This window comes from Pseudophryne corroboree, chromosome 3 (assembly GCF_028390025.1).
Source record: "Pseudophryne corroboree isolate aPseCor3 chromosome 3, aPseCor3.hap2, whole genome shotgun sequence".
Classification (NCBI taxonomy): domain Eukaryota; kingdom Metazoa; phylum Chordata; class Amphibia; order Anura; family Myobatrachidae; genus Pseudophryne; species Pseudophryne corroboree.
Genome location: NC_086446.1, coordinates 639,981,994 through 639,996,552, shown reverse-complemented (window position 1 = coordinate 639,996,552; position 14,559 = coordinate 639,981,994).

The window sequence follows — 14,559 nt, the reverse complement described above, 5'->3', positions numbered from 1 at the left end:
CCTAGCTTAGTCATACAGCTACCTCAATGCACCTCTTTTACTTCTTTGCATGATGTGCTGTTTGGGAACTAGTTTATTTAAGTGCCATCCTGTCTGCCACTGCAGTTCCACTCCTAGATGGGCCAGGTGTTTGTGCCGCACACTTGTGTAGCTTAGCTTAGTCATACAGCTACTTAGGTTCAACTTTTAGACCTAAAAACAATATTGTGAGGTGTGAGGTGTTCAGAATTGACTTGAAATGAGTAGAAATGAATGTTATTAAGGTAAATAATACAGTAGGATCAAAATTACTCCCAGATTCTGTGATTTTAGCTATTTTTATGTTTTTTTTTTTCTAAAATCATCCAGATCCAAAACCCAAACCCGAAAGGGTGCTATTGGCAAAACCTATCCAGATCGAAAACACGAGTGGGGATCCAGATCCAAAACCAAAACACAAAACACGAAAAGTGCCCACCGCACATCTCTAATATAAATAAATATATATATATATATATATATATATATGAATCTATATTACCGGCACTCCTCTTTATAGCTGGAATAGTTGCTTTGCTGGTTGCCCTCACAGATAAAGATAGATACATTCATAAGGTGCGGCACTCCAGTCAGAAAAGATTTCACATCCAAGCAAGTGGTTTAGCAACGTTTCAATGCCTTTATTGTGGCATTTTCATCAGGCTTAATACATACAAAAAAACACAAACTCTTACCTTATATCCCCACCCATCAGTGAATGGTCCCGTTACCGGAGTGGCGCCATTCACTGATGGGTGGGGATATAAGGTAAGAGTTTGTGTTTTTTTGTATGTATTAAGCCTGATAAAAATGCCACAATAAAGGCATTGAAACGTTGCTAAACCAATTGCTTGGATGTGAAATCTTTTCTGACTGGAGTGCCGCACCTTATGAATGTATATATATATATATATAAATATAAAAAAGGTTGTGCAATCAATGTCCTCAGTTCTCCTGTCTTGTTAATCCGTGAATATACCGATGCAAGTGCAGGCACTTCAAAGAACAGCGTAACCACAGCTGTATAGTTCCAATGTGCACTGAAAAAGAGTGAAGGCGCACTCAATGAGCAAGTATAACAAGTAATTTAATACGATAATAAAGGCTCACATACATCTCAGTTTAAAACAGCAGGCTCAAGAACAGATCCCTAGTGCCTCCGGATAGCAGCTGGTGAATCGTTCCTTGTAGCTCTTTCAGCAAACAATCTCTTTGGCGTTTGAGCTCACGGACTCAGTATCAGACTCCAACAGGTCAGAGCTGTCCTTCCCGGCCACGCCCAACGCGTTTCGTCACTGTCGGACTTCGTCAGGGGGTGTGGTCTAAATCACTATAGCTCTCATTTTTAGAGCCATTGTCCCAATTACTCAATTAACAATAAAAAACATGCCCTCTATGATTTAATCCTATATACACTCATTATAAAATACAATTGGAACATACTAGACAAATATACGCTTACTAATCAATAAACTGAGAAACTGCAACCTCCTTATTCAGTATAGAAAATTTAATGTTTATTTCTAGCATGATTACCTCTTAATGAAAACTCAATTGGTTGCTGTTTCCCAGTTTAAACACAAATACCATAAAAGAATCAAATCTTGATTAATTAATATTGCATCTATCATCTTACATTTTCAATCATCAAAGCTTGTTTTTATATAATTCATGGGATACATTGACTTTAACCATATTCCAAACAGAAAAGTAAACAATCCATGCATATAATATACAACTACGGGAAACTGACAGGAACGGACCCGGTCCCTGTCGCTGCTCCACCAAAACACGTGTATTCTCGCGATACCCACACAGCTGCCGGAAGCTGCGCTGATATAGCGATCAGACCCGTATGCTCCGTGAAGCTACGCCAGACACCAGTTGTATTAAAAACACACTCAATCCATCCACATCAGCATAATATTCCCTCAGAGCAAGAATTAACAACCTGAACTAGAATATACTATCTATAGCAAGCAGCTGTTGAAGGAGAAGAAAGACATCGTGAAACCAATAACTATACGGACTCAACATTTTCATAGGATTACTCCATATCCTCTATATGGCTCATTATTATAGACACCAATGAAAAAATACTTAAAAACATTTATCCCTTAATCATGTAAAAACGGTACTTTATCATATGTCTCATTTAGCCCATAAGGAGAAAGGGTATTTAATCTGTGAATCCAGAATGTTTCTCTCTTACTTAGTTGTTTAAGGACATCTCCACCTCTTTCTGTCAATACAACATGTTCTAATGCTTTAAACGTGAATTTATCTAAGGATGAATTACAGCATTTATTAAAATGTCTAGGAACACTATGGTTAGTTAATTTATTAACAATACTCCTTACGTGTTCTAATATTCTTAATTTTAGCTGACGTTCAGTTTTTCCTATATATCTAATCCCACAGTCACATTGTAGCATATATATTACACACGTCGTCTGACAATTAATAAACCCTTTTATATCCCATGATTCCGTATTATCTGTATTGTAAACCTTTTTTCTCTCTCTACTTACATATTTACAAACTTTACACTTGTTGCAAGGAAAACATCCGTTTATATTATCCAACCATGAATTTTCCTTTGCCATTTTTAGTTTAGTTGGTGCCAACTTATTCTTTAACGTAGTTGCTCGTCTAAAAACTAATTGAGGTTTTTGAGGAAGAACTTTATTTAAAAATGGATCTAGTTTCAGCACATCCCAGTGCTTACTAATAATATCCCTTATCTCTCGACTTTTGGAATTAAAACCCGTAATAAATGGAATAAAAGTATTATCTTTCGGTTTCTTTTCTTTATACCTTAATAACTCACCTCTATTCATATTTCTAACTTTATCCCTACATTTATTAATAAGTTTATCAGGGTACTGTTTTTCCAAGAATCTCTCTTTATATCTCAAGGATTGTTCATCAAATTTAGCGGTATTTGTACAATTACGTCTGATTCTAATAAATTGTGACAGTGGGATATTATCCACCCAATTTTTTAAATGACAGCATCCGTAATGTATATAATTGTTACTATCTACTTCCTTAATATGGGTATAAGTCTCAATTTTATCACCATATATCCATTTACTAGTATCCAACACCAAATCTAGATATTCTATTTTTTCCTTTTGGAAGTTAGATGTAAACCTTAAATTGTACGTGTTGTAGTTTAAACTGTCCACAAAACTCTCAAACGACTCTTTATTACCTTGCCACACTATTAGTACATCATCTATATACCGCTTGTATAGTTTAATTTTATCTTTAAACATAGTATTCATTTCTATAATTTCCTCCTCCCATTTCCCAAGGTAAAGGTTAGCGAAACTCGGGGCGTAAGGCGTCCCCATCGCTGTCCCGCGTTGCTGGATATAAAACTGATTATTGAACAAAAAACAATTATTTTTTAAAACAAATTAAATACAATCAAGGATAAATTTTCTTAGTTCACAACTGAGGGTTTCATCTCTCTCAAGATAGTATTTAACGGCTTCAACCCCTTTCTGGTGGGGTATACTAGTGTACAAAGACTCTACGTCTATTGTGCACCAGTTATAATCCTCCTCCCATACAAATGTATCCAAACAGTTCAATACCGATGTAGAATCTTTTATATATGAATTCAATCCACTCACATATTTTTTTATGTATATATCCACAAATTCTGACAATCTAGCAGTAGCGGACTCCATTCCGGAGATTATTGGTCGCCCCGGAGGTTTTTCTAATCTCTTGTGGATCTTAGGCAATTGGTAAAATTGGGCTATCCTTGGATGGGGGTTAAAAATGTAATTCAATTCCTCTCGGTTAATACAGTCTCCAACTATTCCACCCTCTAAAAGAGACTTTAATTCCTCTATTATTCTAGTACTGGGGTCACTATCTAATTTAGCATAAGTTGCTTCATCATTTAAGATTCTATATGACTCCTCTATATAATCCTGTTTATTTTGTACTACAATACCCCCTCCTTTCTCCGCCATTTTTATTATAACCCCATAATTACTTTCTAAAGTTTTAATTGCATTTCTTTCTCCTCTATCTAGATTATCCATACATTTCTTAGTATCCGTGCATAATTTCTTAAAATCCTTCTGTATTAAATTAGAGAATGTTTCTACATAACTCCCTCGAGATTCTATAGGGTAATAGGTGGATTTGGATTTCAAACCTGTTTTATTAATATTTTCATTATTTTTAAGAATCGCCCCTGTTTTTAAATCGTTTTTAAAAAAATGTCTCTTTAATGTTAAAGTGCGTATATATTTATTTGCATCAATAAATAACTGAAAGCTATTGGGCTCATTTTTGGGTGCAAATGATAACCCTTTGGACAGCAATTTTATTTCATTCGTAGTCAATTTATATGTAGATAAATTGAAAATACCGGTAGGAACAGTTAAACTTCCCTTCTTATTTTGTTTATTCTTGCCTCCTCTCTGTGTACATGATTAAGGGATAAATGTTTTTAAGTATTTTTTCATTGGTGTCTATAATAATGAGCCATATAGAGGATATGGAGTAATCCTATGAAAATGTTGAGTCCGTATAGTTATTGGTTTCACGATGTCTTTCTTCTCCTTCAACAGCTGCTTGCTATAGATAGTATATTCTAGTTCAGGTTGTTAATTCTTGCTCTGAGGGAATATTATGCTGATGTGGATGGATTGAGTGTGTTTTTAATACAACTGGTGTCTGGCGTAGCTTCACGGAGCATACGGGTCTGATCGCTATATCAGCGCAGCTTCCGGCAGCTGTGTGGGTATCGCGAGAATACACGTGTTTTGGTGGAGCAGCGACAGGGACCGGGTCCGTTCCTGTCAGTTTCCCGTAGTTGTATATTATATGCATGGATTGTTTACTTTTCTGTTTGGAATATGGTTAAAGTCAATGTATCCCATGAATTATATAAAAACAAGCTTTGATGATTGAAAATGTAAGATGATAGATACAATATTAATTAATCAAGATTTGATTCTTTTATGGTATTTGTGTTTAAACTGGGAAACAGCAACCAATTGAGTTTTCATTAAGAGGTAATCATGCTAGAAATAAACATTAAATTTTCTATACTGAATAAGGAGGTTGCAGTTTCTCAGTTTATTGATTAGTAAGCGTATATTTGTCTAGTATGTTCCAATTGTATTTTATAATGAGTGTATATAGGATTAAATCATAGAGGGCATGTTTTTTATTGTTAATTGAGTAATTGGGACAATGGCTATAAAAATGAGAGCTATAGTGATTTAGACCACACCCCCTGACGAAGTCCGACAGTGACGAAACGCGTTGGGCGTGGCCGGGAAGGACAGCTCTGACCTGTTGGAGTCTGATACTGAGTCCGTGAGCTCAAACGCCAAAGAGATTGTTTGCTGAAAGAGCTACAAGGAACGATTCACCAGCTGCTATCCGGAGGCACTAGGGATCTGTTCGTGAGCCTGCTGTTTTAAACTGAGATGTATGTGAGCCTTTATTATCGTATTAAATTACTTGTTATACTTGCTCATTGAGTGCGCCTTCACTCTTTTTCAGTATATATATATATATATATATATATATATATATATGGGTGTGGTTCATCAAATCGACAGTGTCTAGGTCGACAATGTTTAGGTCGACCACTATAGGTCGACAGTCACTAGGTCGACATGGATGGAAGGTCGACAGGGTTTCTAGGTCGACATGTACTAGGTCGCCAGGTCTAAAGGTCGACATGAGGATTATTTTTTTTGGGGTGTTGTTTTCTTCGTAGAGTGACCGGGATCCCAAATTAGTGCACTGCGTCCCCTCGCATGGCTCGCTTCACTCGCCATGCTTCGGGCATGGTGCCTTCGCTCCGCTACCGCTTCGCTCGGCACACTTTACCGTTCCAATCGTAGTCCACGTGGATCGTTAAGTATGAAAAAATAAAAAAAATAAAAAAAAATTTGAAAAACTCATGTTGACCTTTAGACCTGTCGACCTAGCACATGTCGACCTAGAAACCCTGTCGACCTTCCATCCATGTCGACCTAGTGACTGTCGACCTATGGTGGTCGACCTAAACATTGTCGACCTAGACACTGTCGATCTTCAGACCGGATCCCATATATATATATATGTGTATATATACATATAAATTCCCTTTGCTCATAGTCAGGGCAGTCGAGATCCCGGCTGGGCCCAGGTACTTTAGAAAAAGTACCCTTAGAAAAAAATACTGAAAAAATTGGCATTTTAAGCACCTCCATGGCCACACTGCACCCCAGCACACAGCATAGTGTGCTGGGCTGAGGAGAAGAGCTGCAGCTGCTGCTGCCATGGAAGGGGGCCCCCACTGGGCCCCTTCATCAGACCTGGGCCTGGGTAATTTGTACCCTCTCCCCCCTCTCTCGGCACTACTGCACATACTCTCAGCAACTCTATATTATGCCCTCCACAGTAATTCTCCAGACACCATATTAAGTTCCCACTGTAATGCTCAACACCGTATTACACCCCCACTTTTATGCTTATGTCACTATATTATGTCCTACACATTATTGACCCTGACACCAAATTATGCTCCCACAGGAATGCCCATCACCATACTATACCACCACAATTATGCCCCTGTCAACAACATATAATGACCACATAATAAAAATGCCCAATGCACAGTACCTGCTCTCAGGGGGTTTGCTCATTGTCAGGGTTTTGCTCATTGTCAGGGGAACCCCACTTCGGCCGCTGCCGCTACGGCTCCGCAGTCATGGCAGAGGCTGCTGTACAACTTTCAAAATGTCCCTTCCAAAATGGTTGCGGCTCCTCTTGCATTTAAAATAACTGTCTCCTCTGAGGTGGTGACCATTTTTGGAGAGACATTTTCAATACTTCCAGCCAAGGCCCTTTCAGCCGGCTTCTATGGGCTGCAGCTGATGCAGTCCATAGAAGCCGGAGGTCTGCGCAAGCGGAGGTCTGTGCATACGGTCTGCTACATTGTACAGATGGCAGGACCTGGCCAGTGGCGGGGACAAGGGAACAGGGACCCAGCCGCAGGTAGAAGGGGCCCAGCAGCACGTGTATCTGACAGCCCCCTCCTCCATTTAGGTAGGAGCCTCCACTGGTATAAATATCTATTTCTGTTGTGCGAGATGTAATTGGTGACCGGAGTAATTACTTACAGGTTAGTTGCTATGTAGCCTATTAGGTGCCTTTATACTGTAGTTTCACAAAGCATTTTTGAAAATGTCTCCAGATTGTTCCCATTCATAGCCCTGTCTCTGTACTGTAGATTAGGGCAAAATTAAAGGGGTAACCAAAAAAAACACATTTACTAAGTAACAGTTACATTACAGTTTCACTGACAGTTGGTCTGAGCTCTGACCCCAAAGATAAAAATTGTATACTCTCGCTGGCTGTTAGTCCAATAAGGGACAGTAAATCAATTTGAATAAAATTTACAACAATTTATTAAGCAGACAGTATAAAATATTTTAAAAAGAAAAAGAAAAAACTGTCACAATTCTCTGTCTATACTGAGTTATTGACAGAGAAATATAAGATATTGATAGTGATGTGCACCGGACATTTTTCGGGTTTTGTGTTTTGGTTTTGGATTCGGTTCTGCGGCCGTGTTTTGGATTCGGACATGTTTTGGCAAAACCTCCCTGAAATTTTTTTGTCGGATTCGGGTGTGTTTTGGATTCGGGTGTTTTTTTACAAAAAACCCTCAAAAACAGCTTAAATCATAGAATTTGGGGGTCATTTTGATCCCACAGTATTATTAACCTCAATAACCATAATTTCCACTCATTTCCAGTCTATTCTGAACACCTCACATCTCACAATATTATTTTTAGTCCTAAAATTTGCACCGAGGTCGCTGGATGACTAAGCTAAGCGACCCAAGTGGCCGACACAAACACCTGGCCCATCTAGGAGTGGCACTGCAGTGTCAGACAGGATGGCACTTCAAAAAAATAGTCCCCAAACAGCACATGATGCAAAGAAAAAAAGAGGTGCAATGAGGTAGCTGTGTGACTAAGCTAAGCGACCCAAGTGGCCGACACAAACACCTGGCTCATATAGGAGTGGCACTGCAGTGTCAGGCAGGATGGCACTTCAAAAAAAATAGTCCCCAAACAGCACATGATGCAAAGAAAAATGAAAGAAAAAAGAGGTGCAAGATGGAATTGTCCTTGGGCCCTCCCACCCACCCTTATTTTCTATAAACAGGACATGCACACTTTAACAAACGCATAATTTCAGCGACAGGGTCTGCCACAAAACTGTGACTGAAATGACTGGTTGGTTTGGGCCCCCACCAAAAAAGAAGCAATCAATCTCTCCTTGCACAAACTGGCTCTACAGAGGCAAGATGTCCACCTCCTCCTCATTGTCCGACTCCTCACCCCTTTCACTGTGTACATCCCCCTCCTCACAGATTATTAATTTTTCCCCACTGGAATCCACCATCTCAGGTCCCTGTGTACTTTCTGGAGGCAATTGCTGGTGAATGTCTCCACGGAGGAATTGATTATAATTAATTTTGATGAACATCATCTTCTCCACATTTTCTGGAAGTAACCTCGTACGCCGATTGCTGACAAGGTGAGTGCCTCACTAAACACTCTATCGGAGGACACACTGGAGGGGGGGCAACTTAGGTAAAATAAAGCAAGTTTCTGCAAGGGCCTCCAAATTGCCTCTTTTTCCTGCCAGTATACGTACGGACTGTCTAACGTGCCTACTTGGATGCGGTCACTCATATAATCCTCCACCATTCTTACAATGGTGACAGAATCATATGCAGTGACAGTAGACAACATGTCAGTAATCGTTGGCAGGTATTTCAGTCCGGACCAGATGTCAGCACTCGCTCCAGACTGCCCTGCATCACCGCCAGCGGGTGGGCTCGGAATTCTTTTCCTCGCAGCCCCAGTTGCAGGAGAATGTTAAGGAGGAGCTGTTGACGGATCACGTTCCGCTTGACTTGACAAGTGTCTCACCAGCAGGTCTTTGAACATGTGCAGACTTGTGTCTGCCGGAAAGAGAGATATTGTCACTGACCTAGGTTGGGGGTGTTGTGAACTCGGGGGTTCTCCCGATGGTAGGGGAGAGGAACCACTGTTGGGTCGGAACAGGGATGGCTTGATATAGGTCTTGCTCATACAGGACTCTGACAGAAAAGCTTGGTGAAAATATTAAAGGACTTTATTGCAGGAGGAGAGCAACACAATGTCACATAACAAAGAAGGAGTGTATGGAGAAATGTCCAGGAAGTACTTGTGAGTGACGGTAAAAGACACTGGTGACTGAAGAACTTGAGAGCGGTGATTAAAAGGCACTGATGATTTGAAGAACTTGAGAGCGGTGGTGAAAGACACTGATGATTTGAAGAACTTGAGAGCGGTGGTGAAAGACACTGATGATTTGAAGAACTTGAGAGCGGTGGTTAAAGACACTTATGATTTGAAGAACTTGAGAGCGGTGGTGAAAGACACTGATGATTTGAAGAACTTGAGAGCGGTGGTTAAAGACACTGTTGATTTGAAGAACTTGAGAGCGGTGGTTAAAGACACTGATGGTTTGAAGAACTTGAGAGCGAGGGTTAAAGACACTGAAGACTTGTATACCTTGAGAGCGAGGGTTAAAAACACTGAGGACTTGTATAATTTGAGAGCGAGGGTTAAAGACACTGAGGACTTGTATAACTTGAGAGCGACGTTTAACCTGCAGCCCACGCTGACTCCAAGAAGCACTGGTGACTAGAGCGCAGTAGAACCCAGCAGCGGCTGGGAACGCTGGAAGCTGTGCAACAACTGACAACTGGAAATGCCGGAGACACTGGGGTATGCTGCAGAGAGATCCGCCGAGGACAGAAGCACTGGAATCCACTTCAGGGGAAAAGACGATACTCAGGCGCCAAGGCGCCAAGGCGTCTGCCTTTGAATCTCCCGCCTCCGCTGGATTGGCGGAACAGTCTGATGACGTCACCTGCTCCCCGCCCACGTGATGCCGGGTGTCATGGTGGCGCCCCTGCCCCAGAGAACCGCCGGGAGCCGCGCCAGCCAGGCGCCGGAGCCCGTGGACCAATGAAGGCGGAGGCCGCAACACAGACCAGCATGCACACAGGAGCATGCGCGGTGAATGCCGCCTATGGCGTGTGACAGTACCCCCTCCTCCAGGAGTGGCCCCCGGACACTTTCCAGGTTTTGTTGGATGTCTGGAATGGAAAATCCACACCAGTCGGGGAGCCATTACTTCAGTAGCCTTGACCCAGCTTCTCTCCTCGGGGCCAAAACCTTTCCACTCCACCAAATACTGTAGATTCTTGTGAAGATAACGAGAATCAAGAATAGCTTTGATTTCATAGTCCGTTCCAGCTTCAGACTCTGCAGAGGTTGGCTTTGGGAACTTCGAATGGAACCGGTTTAAAATAAGGGGGCGAAGGAGAGAGACATGGAAGGAGTTTGGTATCCGGAGGTGGGAAGGCAATCCCAATTTGCAGACAACCGGGTTCAGGACTTGTAACACGGGGTAAGGACCAATAAACTTTGGGGCGAACTTCATAGTGGGCACCCTTAACCGGAGGTTGCGGGTGGAGAGCCATACCCTGTCACCAACCTTGTATTGAGGAGCTGCTCGTCGCTTTCTATCCGCAATGAACTTATAGCGGCCGGAAACTCTCTTGAGATTAGCATGAACTCGACTCCAAATATGGCTGAAGTGCCAAAGAGTAGAGGCTGCAGCAGGAACCTCCTCCGGAGGACAAATAGGTAATTCAGGAACTTGAGGATGGAACCCATAATTAATGAAAAATGGGGACTCATCAATCGAAGAGTGGTACAGATGATTATGGGCAAACTCGGCCCATGGCAACAGTTCCACCCAATCATCTTGCGAAGGAGAAAGATAAACACAGAGAAAAGTCTCTAAATCTTGATTGACGCGTTCAGTTTGCCCATTGGTTTGTGGATGGTAAGCGGATGAAAACTTGAGTTTTATTTGTAAGGCCGTAGAGAGAGCTCTCCAGAATCTTGCAGTGAATTGTACCCCCCGGTCAGAGACAATTTCCTGAGGTAAACCGTGCGGGCGAAATGTTCTCGGATAAATAACAAAGCCAACTTGGGAGCTGATGGTATCCCAGTCAAAGGTACAAAATGTGCCATCTTAGAGAAACGGTCGATAATTACCCAGACAGTATTGAGACCCTTGGAGAGGGGCAATTCGGTGACAAAGTCCATAGAGATATGGGTCCAAGGCCTCTGAATAATGGACAGTGGATGCAATAACCACACAGGAGGCAAACGAGGAATTTTGTGCTGAGCACACTGAGGACATGAGTTGACATAATCTTGAATATCCTTCTTCATAGTGTCCCACCAGTAAGACCTTCGTAGAAACCCCCACATCTTTTAAACTCCAGGATGACCAGAAAACTTGGAAACATGAGCCCACTGCAACAACCTTGGTCGAAATTTAGCTGGCACAGACATTCTCCCAGGAGGAGGACCCAAAGTGGTGGGAGCCGCTGACATAGAAACTGGACTGAGAATCAAAGCCTTCTCAACGGAATTCTCCTCATCCGAAGCTGTTAAGGAACAGGATAAAGCATCAGCCTTGGTGTTAAAAGTCCCAGCCCGGTACTTAATAACCAACGAAAACCGGGTAAAGAAGAGCGCCCATCTAGCTTGATGGGGATTCAAGCACTGGGCCGTCTTGAGGTACAGCAAATTCTTATGATCAGTGAAAATTGTAATTAGGTGTTTAGCACCTTCCAAAAGATATCTCCATTCCTCCAAGGCAGATTTTATTGCCAAAAGCTCTTTGTCTCCAATGGTGTAATTCTGTTCCGCAGGAGAGAATTTGCGAGAATGGAAACCACATGGATGTAACTTCCCATCTGAAGCGTACTGCGAAAGCACGGCACCTATGCCTACTGAGGAAGCGTCAACCTCCAGGACGAATGGTTTTGAAAAATTTGGTTATTGAAGGACTGGAGCGGACATAAAGGCTACCTTTAACTGGGCGAACGCTGCTACAGCTTCGGAGGACCAATGATTTGGGTCTGAACCCTTCTTGGTTAGGGTAGTAATGGGTGCCACGATGGTAGAGAATCCCTTTTTGAATTTCCGGTAGTAATTTGCAAAGCCCAGAAATCATTGTACCGCTTTCAAAGAAAGAGGCTGAGTCCAGTCCCGGATGGCAGTGAGTTTCTCTGGATCCATACGAAGCTCCGTGCCCAAAATTATGTAACCAAGAAATGGAATAGAAGGAACCTCAAAAGTACATTTGGAAATCTTGCCATAAAGATGATTCTCTCGCAATCGAAGAAGTACCTCTTTGACCTGTATTCTGTGCTCTGTGAGATTTTTAGAAAATATCAGAATGTCGTCCAAATATACCACTACACTTAGGTATAGCATATCCCGAAAGACTTCGTTAATGAATCCCTGGAAGACGGCAGGGGCGTTGCTGAGGCCAAACGGCATTACCAGATACTCGTAATGCCCGTCCCTGGTATTGAAGGCCGTCTTCCATTCGTCCCCCTGTCGGATACGTATCAAATTATAAGCTCCCCTTAAATCAAGCTTCGTGAAAACTCGGGCTCCGCGAACTCTATCAAAAAGCTCCGTAATGAGCGGCAAAGGATACTTGTTCTTAATGGTGACATCATTTAGATCACGATAGTCAATACATGGTCTCAGCCCTCCATCCTTCTTCTTCACAAAAAAGAAACCCGCCCCCGCCGGAGAAGTAGAAGGGCGGATGAATCCTTTCTGTAGATTAGACTTGATATAGTCTGACATAGCTTGGGTCTCGGGTAATGATAAGGGATAAGTGCGACCCCGAGGAGGCATTTTCCCTGGAATGAGCTCAATGGGGCAGTCCCAGGGTCTATGCAGTGGTAGCTGATCGGCCGCTTGCTCCGAGAACACGTCAGAAAACTCCCGATAGGCCTCCGGAATGAGCCCTTCATCTGACTTGGAAGATACACGGAGCGGATAGACTGGGGTGAGACAATTTGAATGACAAAAAGAACTCCAAGATGTTATTTGTGTCGAACTCCAGTCGACGTGAGAGTTGTGAAGTTTAAGCCAAGGAAGGCCAAGAACCAGATCGTGGGGCATCTCCCGAATCACTAGGAACTCTAGGTGTTCTTGATGCAGAGCTCCCACTTGCAGTTTGATTGGTACTGTACAACTTGAAATCAGACCGTTAGAAATTTGGATACTATTGATAGCCGTCAACGTAACAGGTCGTTCGACCGACCGTAGCTGACAACCCAGATCCTGGGCACAGGAAAGGTAAATAAAATTCCCTGCAGCCCCTGAGTCCAGCAGAGCCTTAACGGATTTTGCTATTGACTCGGAGAACAGAGACACGGAGAGTTAACAGTCCACTGGTGGAGAAGGTTTAGAAGAAACTCCTAGCTCGACTCCTCCGGAACAAGCTAGGACTGCCCGTTTCCCGGGCGAGACTTGCAAAACTTGAGAAAGTGATCCGCGGCTCCACAGTAGAGACAGAGTCTACCCTCACGACGACGCTGACGTTCTTCTGGGGACAGCCGGGATCGATTAATCTGCATGGGTTCATCAGGACTTGGAATAATCGTTTGCTTAGATGGAAGAGATCGGACCCTTGATCGATCTGACCGACTACATTCGCCACCTCATTCCTGCATGCGAAGATCTACCTTTACAAAGAGCGAGATCAACTGTTCTAAAGAATCCAGCAAATCTCTAGTGACAAACTTGTCCTTTAGACGATCGGAGAGCCCGTTCCAAAAGGCAGCCCAAAGGGCATCATTATTCCAGCGACGTTATGAGGCTATTGTCTGAAAATTAATCACATACTGTCCCACTGAACGAGAGCCTTGTCGGACACGAAGCAAGTCTGCAGAGGCAGCGGTCATCCTGCCGGGCTCATCAAAGATCTTCCGGAATGACGTAATGAAATTGGTGTAACTAGAAACCAATGGATCAGATCGGTTCCATAACGGAGACACCCAATCCAACCCTGAACCCTCGAGCAAAGAAATAATGTATGCCACCTAGGACCGATCAGTAGGGAAGTTATGTGAAAGCAGTTCAAAATGTACCTCGCACTGATTGAGAAAACCACAGCAATTCTTTGGATTCCCATTATAGCGAGAAGGAGTAGGGAGCTGAAGGCGTGACCTGGTTCCAGAGGAGGATGGAATATTACTAGAGACAACCACTGGAGCGGGTACTAGAGCTGGGGCCGGTACTACTGAGGCCAGAGAAGTCTGAATTTGATCCAGCCGACCAGATAATTCCTGGAGATAATGCATCACCTGGCCCTCTGCTGCTTCCTGACTTTGTACTCGAGAAATCAAGTCCTGGATGGTACTTGCCTCTGGGCTCCGATCCCCCGGGTCCATGTGGCCTGAGTATACTGTCACTGACCTAGGTTGGGGGTGTTGTGAACTCGGGGGTTCTCCCGATGGTAGGGGAGAGGAACCACTGTTGGGTCGGAACAAGGATGGCTTGATATAGGTCTTCTTCATACAGGACTCTGACAGAAAAGCTTGGTGAAAATATTAAA